Below are 5630 nucleotides of genomic sequence, written 5' to 3'. Positions count from 1 at the left end.
CCCCCAACTTCAGGGGCTGGACATGCTGGGATAGGGCCAGACCCCACGGGAAGGGACCCTGGCTTGCCATGGCACCAGCGCCAGCCTTCCCCTGCCCAGGGCCCCCAACTCGGCCACCTCCGAGCTTTAAAGATTCACAAAGCATCGCGTTTTGATTAAACCCCACTGGGCTGTAGGGCAGGCAGGGCTGTGGTCGGCACCGGTGGGATGCAGCCCCCCCACTGGCCCTGGGCAGGCCGCGCCGGGCGCATGCGGGTGTGGGGCAGGGTCGCCTTTAGGAAGCAAGTGGGGGGCTGGCGCGTGTAGGCGGTGCAGGAGGGCACCAGGCCTGGTGGGACACCGGTACCTGTCGGGCAACATGGAGGCTGGCTTTGATAGCTTCCAGCTCCGGGTCCTCAACGGCGCGGTCCCCCGGGTCACCCTCGACCAGTCCCGGCTCCTCCTCCTCCTTAAGGAGGAAGATCGGAAGCACACCTGGATGGAGGATGCTGACAGTTGTGTGGCCCACAATGCCCTGGACTGTGCACGCGCCATCTACGCCTACACCCTGCAAGTGTTCCCCAGCAAGAAGAGTGTGTGGCTGTGTGCTGCGTGCTTCGAGAAGAACCATGGCACTCGGGAGTCCCTGGAAGCACTCCTGCAGAGGGCTGTGGCCCACTGCCCCAAAGCGGAGGTGTTGTGGCTCATGGGTGTCAAGTCCAAGTGGCTGGCAGGGGCTGTGCCCGCAGCAAGGGCCATTCTGACTCTGGCCTTCCAGGCCAACCCCAACAGCGAGGAGATCTGGCTGGTGGCTGTGAAGCTGGAGTCTGAGAATGATGAGTATGAGCGGCCCGGAGGCTGCTGGCCAAGGCGCGGAGCAGCGCCCCCACCGCCCGGGTGTTCATGAAGTCTGTGAAGCTGGAATGGGTGCAGGACAACATCAAGGCAGCGCAGGACCTGTGCGAGGAGGCCCTGCGGCACTATCAGGACTTCCCCAAGATGTGGATGATGAAGGGGCAGATCGAGGAGCAGAAGGAGCTGATGGAGAAGGCACGGGAAGCTTACAACCAGGGGTTGAAGAAGTGTCCCCACTCCACAGCCCTGTGGCTGCTGCTCTCTCGGCTGGAGAAGATTGGGCAGCTTACTCGAGCACGGGCCATTCTGGAAAAGTCTCGTCTGAAGAACCCAAAGAACCCTGGACTGTGGTTGGAGTCTGTGCGGCTGGAGTACCGTGCGGGGCTGAAGAACATCGCAAACACGCTCATGGCCAAGGCGCTGCAGGAGTGCCCTAACTCCGGTATCCTGTGGTCTGAGGCTATCTTCGTGGAGGCGAGGCCCCAGAGGAAAACCAAGAGCGTGGATGCCCTGAAGAAGTGTGAGCATGACCTTCACGTGCTCCTGGCCGTGACCAAGCTGTTTTGGAGTGAGCGGAAGATCACCAAGGCCAGGGAGTGGTTCCACCGCACAGTGAAGATCGACTCGGACCTGGGGGACGCCTGGGCCTTCTTCTACAAGTTTGAGCTGCAGCATGGCACTGAGGAGCAGCAGGAGGAGGTGAGGAAGCGCTGTGAGAGCGGAGAGCCTCGGCATGGGGAGCTATGGTGCGCCGTGTCCAAGGACATCGCCAATTGGCAGAAGAAGATTGGGGAGGTCCTTAGGCTGGTGGCCGGCCGCATCAAGAACACCTTCTGATTGTCCAGTCTCCATGGACAGAGCTTGGGTTGCACAGGGGAGGCGTGTGGAGGGCTCTGGGCTGTGTCCTCCTTCATTATCATCCTCCATTAAAAGTTTTTATGTCTTGTGTCAAAAAAATATATATATATATTTTTTGATGACACCCACGGCAACTGCCTAGAACTATTTCTTCACATAAGCTGAAGAGATGCATGTTTTTGGCGATGTTGCTAACTCCATCTGTGCACAGCAGCGGCCACGTAGACTGCCCAAGGCATAACTTGTGACCTGTATACCTGGGACTGACCCTTGGACTCAGCAGCTGTGTCATGGGTTTGGTTAGGAAATGAATACCTGAGAAACCTAGCCAGGCTAGAGAGATGTGGAAGATGGTGAGGTGGGAACTGATTCATTCTATCAATAGGCTTAAATCTATTGACTGATCCAGAAGAAAACATAACTGTGTAAAAATTATATAAAGTATTCATACCTCAGTGTTTATCTTACTGGTTAATGGAGTATATTGTGTGTCATTTCATATTCTAATATTCAATGAGTAATTTCATTTGTATTTATTACTATTAGTTCTCACAACTTTCCTAAGAGAATGGCAAATTTACCATATCTTTATGTCTTATTAAAGATACTACCTCAGTATGAACAGAAAGTTTAAAATGTTTGTCCATGAAAACAGGTTGTGTATTTGTCATTAATTTTGTTACTGAATTCAATAAATTAATCCTATATTTTATAAAAATTTGTAAATGTAGAAAGCTTATGGTTCAATGAAATATTTAATGTCGTGGGCTTTGGACTCAGAAAGAAATGTGTTTGAGTTTGCCTTAGCCAATTTTAGTGGTACCATCCTGGGGGGATTCTGAATTTTTAAAGTCTCAACTTTCCCATTGATAAAAGGGAATAATAATAATAATAACATGACTTTAGATTTTTCTGTGATGATCAAATTAATTGACAAAAAGTTTGAAATAGTGCCTAGAACACCGAAAGCAGTAAGATAAACTCTTATGTTGTTTTGTTTTGATCTGAGAATTTTCCCTTTAAAATATTATAATTCTGCAACATATAGTGAATTAATTATTATATTAAGAATGGCAAAAAGATGTCTAAAATGATATTCTTGTGCTTGCAATCAATAATTTTCATAGATATGCTTTGACTTAGAATAGTATACTAGAATAAAATTTCTGTTTCTTTATCTCAAATATCCTTCATGGATTTATGTTTTTGATGTTTTAATTTATTTTAGAATAACAGACCTAGTGTTGACAACAGTAAGAGAAAATGTGTTACTTGTCTTTCAAACTTTCTTCTTCCTTTGTTCATTTTAGAGATGGGATGTCTCTCTGTCACCCAGACTGGAGTGTAGTGGTGCTACCATAGTTCGTTGAGGCCTTGAACTCCTGGATCCTACTGCCTCAGCATCTCAAGTCACTACGATGAGTAGGCATGAGCCACCATGCCCAGCTCAAAGTTTCTATCCTTCCCATGTGCAAGAGAGGCTAAGGGTCAGATTGATATGCAAATCTCTTGGTCATTTTTCTGATATATAGTTTTGTTCAATTACTTCAGCTCTGCTGGACAGATTTAGGCCTTTTCCCATCCTCATTATCTGGTTCTCTGGTATTCAGGAGTGAAGACATGAAAAATCCTCAATTCTAAGTATCTTACTTATGTGGCCTCCTTGCCTCCACCTTTGCCTGCAACACTCTCTCTCTGTTTCAAGGGTATGTCATCACAAATATTTCCATACTTCTGTTACTTATGGGGGTTTCTATCTCTGAAAAACTAATGAAGCAGAAGGACTGATGGTAGACAAGGAGCTGTAGGAGAACTCAGCTCAAGACTGTGGTTGCTGTGACTGTGGATTCTGTAGAACTTCACAATTCACAAAAATAGTGTACATTCCTTTTTATTTCAAGCTGGAGTTTTCTCTGAATTTCATAGGACAAAACATGGGTCTCTAGCCTATCAGTTCAGTCACACAATCCCAATGAAATGAATTTCCCCATACTGAAGATAAGAAGGACTTCCAGAAGAGTTTCTGATAATTGCTATGAATATTGGTGATTTCTGAATTTTATCAATATTTTAGAAAGGATTCAAGACAATTTTCTTTTCTTAGATGGCTATATTGATGCTGTTTAAAACAAGAACTTTTTGCCTATCATTATGAATATCGTTGAGTAAAATCCTTTCACTGGTATCAATTCCAGCTGTAGCTATAAAACTTTGGGAAAACACACTGTATGTGTGTGTGTATGTGTGTGCCCTAAATATTAGTTTATTTTAGATCTTTATTAGGATGTATGTAAATTTGCTCTTATATATTTATAATGATACTTTTTAAGCAAGACAAAAGCACTGTCTAATTAACATCATTATTTTCCCTTAGTATATTTGTTTTATTATACCTTTTAAATAAGGATTTGAAACATGCATATGAAAATACATCTTAGGTTGTGTGTAAATAAATTTATATTGGTATAAGAAATAGAAAAAAATAAATAATCAAAAATAATTTGTTCGAGGAATAATGGTAAGCACAGATAACCCTGTCACTCTTACTTTCCTGGTACAACATTTCATTTTTCTCTGCCTTGTCAATAGTGGAGATTTTTATTCTAATTCCATTGATTTGAGTGTTTCTATGTCCTGAGAAGCCAGTAAGAATTGTTCTTGAAATAGAGGTAAAAAGAGAAAATATTTTGAGAAGTGGTTGCTTGTCTTGGCTCGCTCAGCTATCTGCATTCTCACAGTTTTTCTCTTGGCCTGTAATAACTACCAGTTAATTGAGACCAGTATTTTTCAGACTTCTACAGAAGGCAGTTGGTAAATGTATTATGTTCTACATGTAAAACTCAAAAATTTTAAGAATATAAATATCAATATCAGATAGGCTGATTTTAATTGTTGGCTCTGAAATTTCACTGGATGTTTATTTTGACCATATTTTACTCAACAGAGATTAGTTGCTGTGATTGACGGTGTTGGTTTTGTTCTTGTGATAATTATTTCTGATGGATTTTGGCACCTACCATGGTACTGTCTTAACCAGTAGCCAACTCTACAATATGTGTGCAGTAGTTTTCTTTTATGAGTGTTTTCACTTTTCACAGTTTTAGTTAACAGTGGTCAACTGCAGTCTGAAAATATTAGACAGAAATTTTCAGAAATAAACAATTCATAAGTTTTGAATTGCATGCCATTCTGAGTAGCCTGATGAAATCTCAAACCATCTCACTCCAACTAGTATGGAAATGACTCATCCCTTTGTTCAGTGTATCCATGCTGTATGTACTACCTGACTGTGAGTCAGTTAATAGCCATCTCATCTGTTGCAGTATCCAGTATTGCAGTGCTTGTGTTCAAGTAGCGATTGCTTTACTTAGTAATAGCAATTATTAATAATAAGTGCAAGAACAGTGATACTGGCATATTTTCATAATTGTTCTGTGTTTTTTATTAGTTATGGTTAGTCTCTTACTGTGCCTAATTTATTTTTAAATTATACTATAGGTATGTATAGGAAAAAACTGCCCCTAAAATTCTCTCTACTCTGTGTATTCATTCCTCCTTCTTCCTTAACCCTTGACAGTGTACATGAGGTTCAGTAATATCCATGGTTTAAGGCATACACTGGGGGTTTGAGAATATGTACTCGGAAGATAAGGGGAAAACTACTGTTATGTAGTTTATAGATTCTATAATTGCAGATCAAAAAGAGTTGAGGACATTTCAAAAATTTTAATTCCAGCTTGGGACTTATAGAAACTGTATTTGGCAGCGTCTCCCTTCAGAATCACTGAATTAAATGTATCACATCTCAGCCCACCATTTTTGCTGAGTCATATTTCTAGAAAAAGCAATTGAAATAAAAAAAAGATCAAGTAATTGAACTCTTATCACTCTCAAAGGAAGAAACCTCTAATGCATGAAAGATCAGCTACTCACTGCAT

The 5630-nt window shown here is 42.5% G+C and overlaps 1 pseudogene across 1 annotated transcript; it reads left to right on the top strand.

Annotated features, from left to right (window-relative positions):
- Positions 1-358: 358 nt before the first annotated feature.
- Positions 359-1791, top strand: LOC116561335 (annotated as a pseudogene). Its single transcript, XR_004273396.1, has one exon. The product of XR_004273396.1 is annotated as a pre-mRNA-processing factor 6 pseudogene (transcript).
- Positions 1792-5630: the final 3839 nt, after the last annotated feature.

Source organism: Sapajus apella, unplaced genomic scaffold, assembly GCF_009761245.1.
Source record: "Sapajus apella isolate SASKATOON/1434 unplaced genomic scaffold, GSC_monkey_1.0 scaffold29, whole genome shotgun sequence".
NCBI classification, from domain to species: Eukaryota; Metazoa; Chordata; class Mammalia; order Primates; family Cebidae; genus Sapajus; species Sapajus apella.
Note: the sequence above shows the minus strand (reverse complement) of the source record. Positions and strands in the feature narration are given on the sequence as shown.